We start from the raw sequence: 13,968 nt of genomic DNA on the forward strand, positions 1-13,968 counted from the left end.
AACGTGCTCTAGAAGGTGTAAGTCAACTACCCTGGCCAGCAAGATCTCCGGATCTGTCCCCCATTGAGCATGTTTGGGACTGGATGAAGCGTCGTCTCACGCAGTCTGCACGTCCAGCACGAACGCTGGTCCAACTGAGGCGCCAGGTGGAAATGGCATGGCAAGCCGTTCCACAGGACTACATCCAGCATCTCTACGATCGTCTCCATGGGAGAATAGCAGCCTGCATTGCTGCGAAAGGTGGATACACACTGTACTAGTGCCGACATTGTGCATGCTCTGTTGCCTGTGTCTATGTGCCTGTGGTTCTGTCAGTGTGATCATGTGATGTATCTGACCCCAGGAATGTGTCAATAAAGTTTCCCCTTCCTGGGACAATGAATTCACGGTGTTCTTATTTCAATTTCCAGGAGTGTAGAATGCGATTGCACGACAAGTTGTTACCTTCGTGTGTCATTTCTACAATAGCACCTGATCGGTACGCAGGGTGGAAGTTGGTAGCAATATGACTGTAAGATGACAAGAAGTATGCCCCTTACATGAAATCATTCAAGGTCACCTAACTCACGTTGAGCGAACAGTAGGGCTGAACAAAAATGACTGACAAGGCACAATGCATCTTGTAGAGGGTATAGTATGGACGTATTGGAATAATTAATGTCAGGTGATGTAAAGTAATTCACACGACATGAAAACTTTGTGGAAACGCGTCGATTTACTGGAGGCTAGTTTATCCCAGGGAAGTATTCAGAGTTGAACGTGGCCGGCTGGGAAGCGGCGAAGGGAAGTGCCAATAGGCAGCTTAGGGCAGCTCAAACCCTGAGAAAGCAGTAACGGGGCGCGGCCTCCAGCTGCCTTAAGATGAGTGACAGTGAGTGGGTGGTCGACCCCATGCTGGTGTACTGGGAAGCAGATGGAGAACATGTATGCCTGTTGATAAATGTCCGTCGTCCCGTTTTCAGTGAAACATGCGAGAAAGCTGCGCAAAGCTACGGTGGAGCGGTCAACAGAGGCCAAAATATGCGTCTTCGTGACTATAGCAACTTGACGCTGAATTCACGGTCCGCAGAGTCTGAAGTAAATCAGGTGAAGAGCGACAGAATGAAATACGCTGGCCTCCGATGGGAACGTAGGACCAAGGAAGTTGAAGTACTCTCCTGGGAGTCAGAATTCCGGAAAAATTGGTGTTTTGTGCAAATGTTAACCTTGATTTGTGGCCTTGGAGGAGCTAAATAGCAGAAGTTGAGGGGAAGGGAAATTTTGTGGGAATTTGTTCACTCCCCAGAGCAGCCGTTGGTCGGTGCTGGGAAGCGATGCATAATTAACACGACTTGCGCTGCAATAGGCGTAAGTGATTTTGCTGGAGGGGAAACCGAGGTGAAGAGCTGACTGGGAGAAGTCTCCGTAGTGGACTTCCGTTCCCAGCTTGCCTAGAGTGCGGACGTGGCGTTCTTTACTCGGCTTGCCTGAGAAAGAGTGAGCATCTCTGCAGTTTAAGACTTAGCAAATGGAACGATTGAGCTTGGAGATAGAAAGTTTGGTTCAGCTATGTACCGAGCAAGATAGCTAGGAGTGAATAGACGAGCGCAGCCTTGCAGCACCACGAGGTCGGCCGACGTCCTCACAACGACGACGCCCCGCCACACTGTATTCAGTGATATTGCACACGCTCCGGCTCATTAATTTGTTGGAACACATCGGCAAAGTTTCCACGAGGGTTTCATGGGCCATGTATTGGGGAATTCTTCTCGCACTTCACATTACGCCTGGGTCAGTCGATAGGAATTAATTTTGATTTATCGCGCTTTACTCCACGTAAACACAATTTATTACCACTGCCTGATAGGAGAGTCTTGTAATGTGATGATTGAAGATCGGGAGCTAAAATAAATTTGTGCTAATCGACTGCATCTGTTTTCAATCTAGTAGTTGAAATCCCAAGTCACTTTCTTAATTAATTTTATGTTCAGCATTTGCATCTGGTGTTCAATAGCTGAATGTAACATCAATGTGCACCCCTTTTTAATTAAAAGTGATAAATTCTGAATCAATTAATGTCAACACTGCCACCGCAGGAGTCACAGGGTCTTATTATTTTTTTGCGTTATCCGATATTGCGGCAGTTTTGCACTCTCTGTTGATCGGTTAGTCAATTAGCTGGGGTGAACACACTCCAAAACCAGATAAGTGAGACACAGAAGGAACTTTTCTAGGTCTGTGCGTCTATTTCCTTTTACCTCTCTTAAAGGCTACATACACACATAGTTTTCTTTGTGCACATTTGTGGCCAAATACCTTTTAAATTATATTAATTTCATTAGCCTTCTTTTATAATTAATATTAGAAATTGTTAGCTCAGTTTTCGATCTTCACCTATCGGTATTAGGAAAGAGCACGCGTGGAGACATTTAAGCAATCATTCTTTCCGCACTCTACGCGGGAATGCAACAGAGAGAAACCCTAAACTGCACGCAGTTCACAGTGGTTTGTCTAATACACATGCAGATGAACATAGAAGACGAACAACTACAGAAGAGTGTTTAAAAGAAAGGGTGAAATCTGCATAAGGGGTCTATGACGTTGGTATAAATTTCTACTGCAACCGAGCGCTGGCTAAAGACTGCATAATACATAGGAGGAAACTTTGGGAGGTCGTTGAAAAGTCGAAAAGTAAATACAAACACAGACGGTGGTTACAAGCTTCCTGCTTCGTTGCTTCCAGACATTCGAGAAACAGCTAGACGGCTGCGACGGCCAAAGACATAAACAACTCCCAGGAAGCCAACCCGACGGCACAGTAAACAAAAATAATTTGTTCCGGCTTCTTAGAAAACATTTCCTCTCCGTGCACCCCTAGTTACCAGAACTTATTGACTAACGATGTTGTACCAATGAAAGCCTGACGTATATCACCCAGGATGTTAATTTATTTTGAGAGGCACCCACATGCCTTGCTCATACTGTGGCATCAAGCAGTCAGGCCTGCAAGATAAGTCGTCTGCCAAGCGAGTGGATTCATTCTTATTTATCAAGTAACATGAACTCTAGTACTCACACTTAAGTTACAAGTTATCCTCCTATATGATTAATACGCAACGGAAACACGCGTCGGACTATCAGTAATTTACAGAACTCTGATTGTACACTACGCACTGGCAATACCACATTTTCTTTCTTTTTTTATTTAACGGCTTTTGTCAACACGTGGCCACCACACTGAATATGAATATCGCACACATTATAAATTCGGGACATTATGACAACATACAATTCGAAGGAAAAGTCCACCAATCTTTTTCTTTTCACTATCTTATTTATTCCGATAAATTCTCTAACCTAAACACACAAATTCTATAACCTACAACAATAACACATGAGAAATTCCGCCCAGTGGGCATGGCTTTACATTGGTGAATCTCTATATTATGGTCTCGTAATTATTTAACGCTACAGTGCACTTTCTGGATAGGATGGTGGATCTTTTATTATATCTCACACTTCGACTCTCACAATCATCATCACGAAACTTTCCTCCAGACCGAGCAGTACAAAAGGAACACGCATAACCCACTACCTCTGAAACTACCTCGCTACTCTCCCATGGAAACCACACATACTTAAATTACATGACATACACCACACTACGACATGGAATACAAAACACTACATAGTCACAACACTATCACTTTCAGCTTTCCCACTTCAATTAGTATTTATCCCAGTTTCACACGACACTGCCCCACTTTGTAATTCTACTTTCCTACTATGAACTCTGGAGATATTTGCACGTCTTCCTGTGCAGTGCAAGCCAAGGGGTGTTGCTGGATAGACGGCCGACTCACCTTGCTTCTCTCTCAGAGTTTGAATCTAGCGTCACACGGAATCATATCACGCAAAGTAATATTAAGAACATATTCATCACACACGTGAGTCCTCAAATGATACCATGGACGAGTACTTCTCTTTATCTTTTGTCTCATACACAGATTGAGACTCACACAGTACTCACCACGTGGAAGTACTCGTCTCTAATTTCAAGTCCTGCACACGCCATTTCTTAAATATTTCAACTTATGGTACACAAGCTATTTCTTAAATATTTCAACTTATTGTACACACGCTAGTAAGTCAGCTTAACTTAAGCACACGGAAGTATTTCAACTTATTGCTACATGTGGTTTCATTGTGACCGTTGGTCACTTCCGAAGATTACTACAATCCCATTAATATTACCTGCCTGACATTTAATTCTCCCCACAAAAGTTCCTGAAATAGATAAATTATTATTCCAAACTACTCTTAAATATTCCACATTAATACCATGTCTCCACTCTTTTGTCATTACGGAGCACAACTAAAAAAGGTCTTAACAGCACAAGATCCAGCGGCAGAGTGCTGAAACATGGCCGTTCTCTAGGTCCTCTCGCACCTCTGCTGAAGTGGAGGAGCACCTTGCTACCGTATTGGTCAGCCACATTTCAGGCGCTCAAAGCTCAGGTAAATTTCATCTCTTTGGTCCCACCAAAGGTGGCCAAAGGATCGTCTCAAAGATGATGATATATTCACATTCACTATCTGCGGTTAGCAGACGACCATACATTCATTCATTTCACAGATCTCACCAAACTGGATGTAGGGATTTACTTTCTGGGAGTGCACATGTGATCAATTAAATAAATAAATTATCATTCCTTCCCACACTGGTATCCGGCTTCGCTGTATTAATTGAAATTGAGTTATTTTACAAAAAAAATGTGTTGTTCTGACAAAAATAATGAAGTATGTTGTACCTATTTTCAATGTAGGGCGGTACTGTACCCTTTCCATTTTTCTTTTATAAAAAGTGCGGTTGTCAGTGAAATGACACAGACGTTAAATTTAAAGTGGGTGTAGCTACACTGATCACTCGAAGACCGCTCATAGTTTGAAGGACGAGTGACAGGAGATGAGGGCGTGATCGTGTAGGTAACCAATGATTTTTTTGTAGTTACCCTGTAATGTGACGAGATAGTGCACAGTTTATTTCACCTCGTGTGGGGTAATACGTTTAGGTGTGTGCTAAGTAAATAATTTTGACGGAGTGTTTTGGTGAGGCTGGCTACCCAATTAAGTTGAGATTGTTCTCGTGCGAGCAGTTGGTCAAAATGCCGCCTCGTTACTCTGTAGAGATACGAAGAGCGCTGATGGAGGTCATACATCGGCGACATGGAGACCCAATATCTTGGACACAAATTAAGACTGCGTCAGAATTTCGCTTTGTCCCAGTAGTTAGGAGAAATGCCAGGTAACAGATCAAAGCAATGGCTCTGTAGACGTAAGTTTATAGTCTTCCATAGCGTGTCAACACAATTTTTTTTTCTGGTTGTACAGGCACGACGTGTTGTGAAGTATGTGAGCGACATTTCAGACACGGTTTCAGTGACCTACCTTGGGGTTAGTTTTAGCTTCAGTGACCTCGCCATCGACTGAGTTTTCAGAAGTGGTCTTCCTTCTTCCTTTACTTTGCGTATTCATCAGTAAGTTCTCGCAAACTTCAGTGACAGTTATTTTTACAATTACACACTGCTATAAATCGAGAAAAAATTGTGAAGTTTCTATACATTTCACTAATTTCACTTGACAAGTACATACAAAATGCAAAATGATTATTAATAGAGACCAATATTTTGACTAAAGTATTTGAGAGGGGCATTAATGTTACATTTATGCATTAATAATAGAATTCAAATTCCAAAGAAAGCAAATACGCCAGAATGAGATTTTCACTCTGCAGCGGAGTGTGCGCTGATATGAAACTTCCTGGCAGATTAAAACTGTGTGCCGGACCGAGACTCGAACTCGGGACCTTTGCCTTTCGCGTGCAAGTTTGCAAGGTAGGAGACGAGGTACTGGCGGAAGTAAAGCTGCGAGGACGGGGCGTGAGTCGTGCTTGGGTAGCTCAGTTGGTAGAGCACTTGCCCGCGAACGGCAAAGGTCCCGATTTCGAGTCTCGGTCCGGCACACAGTTTTAATCTGCCAGGAAGTTTCATATCAGCGCACGCTCTGCTGCAGAGTGAAAATCTCATTCTGGAAACATCCCACAGGCTGTGGCTAAGCCATGTCTCCGCAATATCCTTTCTTTCAGGAGTGCTAGTTCTGCAAGGTTCGCAGGAGAGCTTCTGTAAAGTTTGGAAGGTGGGAGACGAGGTACTGGCGGAAGTAAAGCTGTGAGGACGGGGCGCGAGTCGTGCTTGGGTAGCTCAGTTGGTAGAGCACTTGCCCGCGAAAGGCAAAGGTCTCGCGTTCGAGTCTCGGTCCGGCACTCAGTTTTAATCTGCCAGGAAGTTTCAAAGCAAATACTGACAGGTGTGAAAATTACCGAAGTATCAGTTTAATAAGTCTCGGTTTCAAAACAATAACCCGAATTCTTTACAGAAGATTGGAAAAACTGGTAGAAGCCGATCTCAGAGAATATCAGTTTGGATTCAGGTGAAATGTAGGAACACGCAAGGCAATACTGACTCTACGACTTGTAGCCTCCCCTGCGCCGATCTGCTGTCGACGACTTCTCTATCGTTGTTACCTACTGTACATGCCCGACTTTTCCTTATATCTACGTATCAGATGGAGCAGCCACAAACATCATCACTGTAACGGCGACTAAATTTAGGGTTTTCATCATAATAATTAATGTTGACTTTTTGCTTCATTTGTTGCTGCGTCACCGAAGACAAGATAGTTAATAACGTCTTTGTACGTTAGTCATTGTTTCAACTTTCAATTTCCGACGTTACTACTTATCCGCACTATTTCTGATTTTGTATGATTTCTGTCCGATTGGAAATGAAATGCTAGTTAGCTTTTAAGTCACAATTTACGCTTAGTAATATTTCGTAATCGAACCTTCCGTCCCCCAGATATATAGCTTCCAGTTTGTCTATGATAACCCTTGAGTAACACACACGCTATTGTGGAAATCACTATAGTTCTTTATCAACAACGTTTAAAAATAATTAAATTATCTTCATTGATTGCGTTTTGTATATACACAAAAGGAGGGTAGATCCTACAATTACTCTCAGCAATTACGGCAACTAAAATGTCCCTGATTTTTATAGTTCGTCACTGAAAGATATTATAGCAAGGACTATGGTGCATTATTGTACTTTGATACAGTCATTCAAACTTCGTACGCTTTTACTTTCACAAAGCTAAGAGTCCAAGTTCGTTCTTATATTCAATTTAACATCCCTTCGTACAGTCCACAGATCTTATTATCGGTTATTCGGCATGTTATAGAATATAATATTGAGCGTTACTTTTTCTCGCGCACACAATTCCTCATTCTTAGTCCATCAGCTTCCGGCAAAAGTCTGTCCAGTATAAATTAATTACAGTAAATTTTCTTGCTGTTTAACAAAAGTGCCCTGATCCCCTCCGAAGTATATCACACGGAAATGCGAGATATCGCACGCCGCAGCTGCGTAAACATATTCAGAGCGCAGAAACAAGAGAAGAGAACTAACAATACCCACACATGGTTTAGATAATAGAATTTAGAAACAATAGTAGCCGCGTTAAACCCTCTCCGATTTCTCTGATGCGCCTTTTTGCTGCGAGTGTTATTCTGACGAGAGATTATATATCGATAATTTTAACCAAAATTTTTTCAGTGCTATTAATTATTTCCGATATTATCGACTACCTATCCCCTATATGAGAATAAGGCTGGTAATATTGTTTTAAATTAAAAGAGCGGTTATAGACTTCTAGTAAAAGATACATTAAGAACAGGCAACCATACGTTTATGACATTTGTAGACTCAGAGGAAGCTTTTGACCATATTGTCTGGAATACTCTTTCAAATTCTAAAGCTGACAGGGGTAAAATACAGGGAGCGAAAGTCTATTTACAATTTGTACGGATACTAGGTGGCAGTTGTAAGAGTCGAGGGGCATGAAAGGGGAGCAGTGATTGAGAAGAATGTGAGACAGGGCGGTAGCCTATCCTCAACGTTATTCATTTATCAAGTAGTAAAAGGAACCAAAGAAAAATTTGGAGCAGGAATTACAGTTCGAGGAGAAGGAATAAAAGCTATGAGGTTTGCCGATGACGTAATTCTATTAGAGACAGCAAAGGACTTGTAAGAGTAGTTCAACGAAATGGACACTGCCTTGAACGGAGATTATGAAATGAACATCAACGAAAGCAAAACGAGCATAAAGGAATGTAGTTGAATTAAGTCAAGTGATGCTGAGGGAATAAGATTATGAAATGAGACTCTTAAAGTAGTAGATAAGTTTCTCTATTTGTGCAGCAAAACAGTTGATGATGGGCGAAGTAGAGAGAATATAAAGTGTAGACTGGCAATGGAAAGAAAAGTGTTTATGAAGAATAGAAATTTGCTAGATTTAAGTACGAGGAAGAATTTTCTGAAAGCATTTGTATTGAGCGTAGCCACGTATGGAAGTGAAACATGGACGACAAGCAGTATAGACAAGAGGAGAATAGAAGCTTTTGAGATTTGGTGCTACAGATGAATTCTTAAGATTAGATGGGTAGATCAAGTAACTAATGAGGGGGTACTGAATAGACTGAGGGAGAAAAGGGATTTATGGCACAACCTTTTCTAGAAGAAGGGGTGGGTTTGTAAGACACATTCTGACACGTCAAGGCACCACCAATTTAGTGCTGGAGGGACGCAGGGGGGGGGGGGGGGATGGGGGAGGGAAGAAGTAAAAATCGTAGAGGGAGGCCAAGAGAGGAATACAGTAAGTAGAGTCAGAAGGATGTAGATTGCAGTAGTTACTCGGAGATGAAGAGGCTTGCACAGGACAGAGTAGCATGGAGATCTGCATCAAAAAAGTCTTCGGGCTGAAGGCCACGGTAAGAGCACAATAGAAGATCTTGTGCCGAAACTGAATGCTGCTATCATTACTATAAGAATTACTCCACCGTCTCTGACACTGACATGCTTTTGTTTCGTATGATGTTACATTTTGAGGCAATTCTGTGCATTCATCAAGGATATTCATAGCCCACAGAAGGGTTGTTAGACTGACGTTTGGTGACAGTTCGCGAACGTAGTGTAGGTCGTTGTTCAGGTCTCTCAGAATTCTAACTCTCGGGTCTCTTTACGCATATTCCATCAAGAGATTTGTTGTTGACAGTACTTTCGCATTCAGAAAGAACTGCAAGATTCATTCAGTGAGCACTAGACGTAAAAACGGTATGCACTTCGACAACACTCCCTTAAGCATAGTACTGGAAGCGAAGCACGACTCAGTTGGGTTCATATTCAATATGCTTGGAAAAATACTTAAACAGCTGTGTAATACACCCCAAGTATTTAAATACACGTTGAAAGACTTCCTTGTGACACATTCCTTTTGTTCTGTACAGGAATTCTTTGCATTTGTTTTGTGTTTTCGGATTTTTCCGGGACGTTGGCGGTAATGAAAGCATTCCTTCACTTTACACGCTCGAATTTCCATAGTGTGTAGACCTCTATTCACAGACGTGGCGCTAAGAGAAGTATTGACAATTACAAATGCACGCTTCGAATTTATAGTGAAAGGTGTGAGACTTTGTAGCTACCGTAGTTCTTAAACTAATTACGTGACGTATGGGCCTCTCATACTTGTAGACCAATGGTTTTCAAATTCTGTACACTATTTTCCTTAAAGGAATTTGTTAGAAGTTATGCTAAAGCGATGAACTACGTACCGGGCTAAAAAAAACTGTTACGATACTAGATGGAGCACCCAGCTTCGCTTGGGTTGTTGATATGAGGTTGTGTAGAACTTAGAATAAAAATGTAAATTTTAAACTATAAGTGATAAAAAGTTCCTTATTCACAAACATATTCCAACTATTTAAAATACTTGTTAAAGTATAAGATCTAATAAAAAAGAATTGGATGATCCCATGTTGTGATAGATTTGCCTCTGTTATTTTGATGGAAGTGACACCGAAAGAAGTCATTGTAAGCTTTTGTATTTTGAAGAATGTGTTTTGATTCGGTAGAGGTGCTTCCAGTGGTGATAATCGAATTTTTCCATTCGTAGAACAGAAACCTGGTATTTCTCTTCCAAAATTTTTCGCGTTTCAAAATTGACAGATGTTATCCATTTTTCCGATTACGACGAGTTTGTGTTTGTCATATTTTTTCGTTGGCTCGTAGTGTAATGCTTCATTTGTTAGGTTGTGCTGTTTACTTATCCTCGTCCGCGCTTCAACTAAGGTCCATAATCGTTTGAAGAGGAAAGGACACAAAGGCTTAAAATTTAGGTGAATGACGAAAGTGTTCCACAGTCTGGTATATATTTTCTGTGCCCATAACATTCACGTTACAGCGATTCACATTTCCAGACACATGAAACGTGCCTTGCTAACTGAAAACTAACTTCAGTGAAGAACTGTCTTTCTTCAGTAGCCGCTGAAGTTCATTGCAAAAGTTAGAACGAAGCTCAAGCTAACGCTGGTAACAACTGCAGCCGGTATGCTTTTATATGCTGACGTTTGCGTAGACACGAAAATCTTACTTTATGTGCCAGTGGAAAAGGCAACAGTGATAGACGGCAGTATTGCTGTATCAGGACAGAAGCAGCACTACTTCACAATGACAGAGGAACACTCGGCCGAAAACCTGACGTGGCTGGAAGGTCGAGAAAATTTTATTAGTATACGTGGGGGTTAGGGGTTTAAGTGCAGATATTTTTATTGGTGTGCGAGAACAGTGTACTGGACAACATTAAATCAGTATGTAGTTTATTTACAGACAATAATTACAGTTTGTTGGAGCAGTATGTTTTTATGTTGGGAAGTACATTTGCAGCAGTATGTTTTTAGGTTGCGTAGTACATTTAAATGGATGTGTCACTACCAACAGACGCGCGGGGTAGCCGCGCGGTCTTTGGCGCATTGGTACGGTTAGCGGGGCTCTCCCCCCGTTGGAGATTCGAGTCCTCCCTCGCGCATAGGTGTGTGTGTTGCCCTGAGCGTAAGTTAGCTGCAGTTAGATTAAGTAGTGGGTGGATGACCTCAGTAGTTTGGTCCCATAAAAACTTACCACAAATTTCCAAAATTTCCAAGAGCAAGCCAATGATGTTTACTTTCTCCTGGGCAGTACGTTAGGTTTTGAAGCGTGGACTTGTTGACGTAAAACGGTTAGTCTATATTTACAGCCGCCGTCCATTTAGTGGTACGGCTACGACGATGTAGAATACATGAGGTAGTAAATTACGTGACATATTTGCGGAATGGCAGACAAAAACAACTAAAACATTGACATGGGTACATATAGAGGGGTTCAACAAAATCTTAACATTTTTGATAGTCAGTATTAATGGAACAAAATGACGTGTCGTTCCAATTCTTGCATGGGGAGAAAGTTATTTTATATGTTAAAAATGATCCCCGATTGGCCGAGAGGTTCTAGGCGCTTCAGTCTGGAACCGCGCTGCTGCTACGGTCGCAGGTTCGAATCCGGCGTCGGGTATGGATGTGTGTGTGCTATCCTTAGGTTAGTTAGGTTTAAGTAGTTCTAAGTCTAGGGGACTGATGACCTCAGACGTTAAGTCACATAGTGCTTAGAGCCATTTGAACCATTTTTGATCCCCGATTAGGAGCCAAACAACGTCGATGCTGCTGTACTGTTGACTAACTACGGCTGTCAGTGTTGCCGGTGTGATAGCAGCACTGGACACCTCGATGGTTTCTTGTACAGTGCAGTTCTGTTAATAAACTTCATTTTTCAATGTCCTCACAGGCAGAACTCATGAGGTGTAAGGTTTGGAGACCGTGGTGGGCACTCAACAGCTCTTCTACCTATCCATCGTCCAGGCAGATTTTCATCCAGGTAGTCTCTGACATCTCTGTGGTAGTGAGGAGGAGTGACATCTTGTTGAATGTAAAATCTTTCACTTCCAAACACCACGCGGATGGCAGGTAAAATCGGTGTCTGCAGCATATGAAGGTGCATCTCACCAGTTACTGTACCTCCAAAGAAGAATGGGCCAATCAAACCGCGCGATGACAGACCACACCACACATTAACACCCAGTAGATTAACATGTTTTGCCACGTGAACTTGAGAATTTTCAGGAGCCCAGAACACGCAGCTTCGGCGGTTTACAGTACCGTTCAGTTTGAATTGTGCCTTTTCACATCAGATATCCTACCCTGCAAACCGTTCATCTTCACGAAGCATGCCTTCAAACCACTCGCAGTATCCACCCTTCGATGAGGGTCTTCCTCATCTATAGTATGCAGCTATCTTGGAATGTAGTCTTTCGACTTGGCAGTCATCAGAATTCGTCGTACGCTTGATCGGTTTACCCCACTTTTATGTGCACCCTGTCTCACAGATTTCTGGGGCGACCTAGTAAAATCCTGAAACACAGCAACGGTGGGAGCAGGACGTGTTGATGTTTTTGGTCGACCAGACCTTTCCTTATGCACATCCGGAACAGCTTCAAATCTATTCCGAGTACGATAAATTGTTGTTCGTGTTGATGGCTAAGTGCGGTACACAGTGCCCCATTGCCGTTGTATCTCCATCATGTTTTCGCACTTCCAGTACCACTTCAATACGGCCTTGCGTAGCTCAAACGACAATTATTCATTGCTGCACTATCATTTTTTGAAAAATGCGCACCAAGCTCTGTTGAGAAAACATCCTACGGCGCAAAGTTGCAATCGCATGTCATTTTGTGTCAAAGATATTAACAATCAATGAGTGTCTAAATTTTTCTGGACTCCTCTGTATTACGGTGCCAATGATCACCATATCTGCACTTATACGCCTAACACCCTATATAGCGCCGGCTCGGGTGGCCGAGCGGCTCTAGGCGCTACAGTCTGGAACCGCGCGACCGCTACGGTCGCAGGTTCGAATCCTGCCTCGGGCATGGATGTGTGTGATGTCCTTAGGTTAGTTAGGTTTAAGTAGTTCTAAGTTCTAGGGGAACGATGACCTCAGCAGTTGTCCCATAGTGCTCAGAGCCATTTGAACCCTATGTACCCGTGAAACCACGTATTTGTACCTGACGTAAGTCGGATTGCAACAAACGCTTTCCATCGATATTTGCACTGCTGTGCTGACATTTCTAGTGTAATGCAGATAAAAATAAAAAACGGTAAGAAATCAATTGAAGTCAGTTACTCCGGAATGAGCCAACAGAGACGAAGCCTCTGTTGCACTATGGGACTCAACTGCTGAGGTTATAAGTCCTCTAAAACTTAGAACTACTTAAACCTAACTAACCTAAGGACGACACACACATCCATGGCCGAGGCAGGATTCGAACCTGCGACCGTAGCGGTCGCGCGGTTGCAGACTGTAGCGCCTAGAACCGCTCAGCCACTCCGGACGGCGACGAAGCGTCACTTATATCACAACACTCAGAGAATACCCTTGAGCGACGTCCCAAATTTTGTCGGTGGAGTTCGCGTTAATTCTGTGTATCGACGGGTCGGCATTCTACGTTACAGTTACTTGAAGCTGGGCGTTTGGCAGCGGCAGCGACGTGATTTGAACGACAGCATTCCCTGTCCCCCCTGGTGACGCGTATTAAGCGAGACGCGGCCTCTCCGCTGCGACTCCTCCCCTGCCGACGACCGGCGTATACGCGGCCGGCCGTGCACAGAGCAGCGCAATTGGAGGACGGGCCGGTACCCCGGCTGACTCACCGAGTAATCCCAGAGCAGCGGGCGCTACCGCAGGCGGCTTTGGAGAAGCTGCAGCCGTAAAATGTGCAGACGGCGGTGGCCCCCGTGACAAAGCCAGTATGCGAGCACTTCCGCGAGAAACGGCCTGGAAATACGAGCGCCAGGGGGACGGCTATAGCGAGTGTGTTGTTGTCGTGCGATAAAAGTCGTGCCTCTATAAATCATAAAATTCCAGTCAATGCGAACGTAAAACAGTGCAATCCCAAAGCATGTCAGAGACGTATATAAGACTTTTCATTTAATTTCAGAGGCTTAGT

This window comes from Schistocerca nitens, chromosome 2, assembly GCF_023898315.1.
Source record: "Schistocerca nitens isolate TAMUIC-IGC-003100 chromosome 2, iqSchNite1.1, whole genome shotgun sequence".
Taxonomy (NCBI): domain Eukaryota; kingdom Metazoa; phylum Arthropoda; class Insecta; order Orthoptera; family Acrididae; genus Schistocerca; species Schistocerca nitens.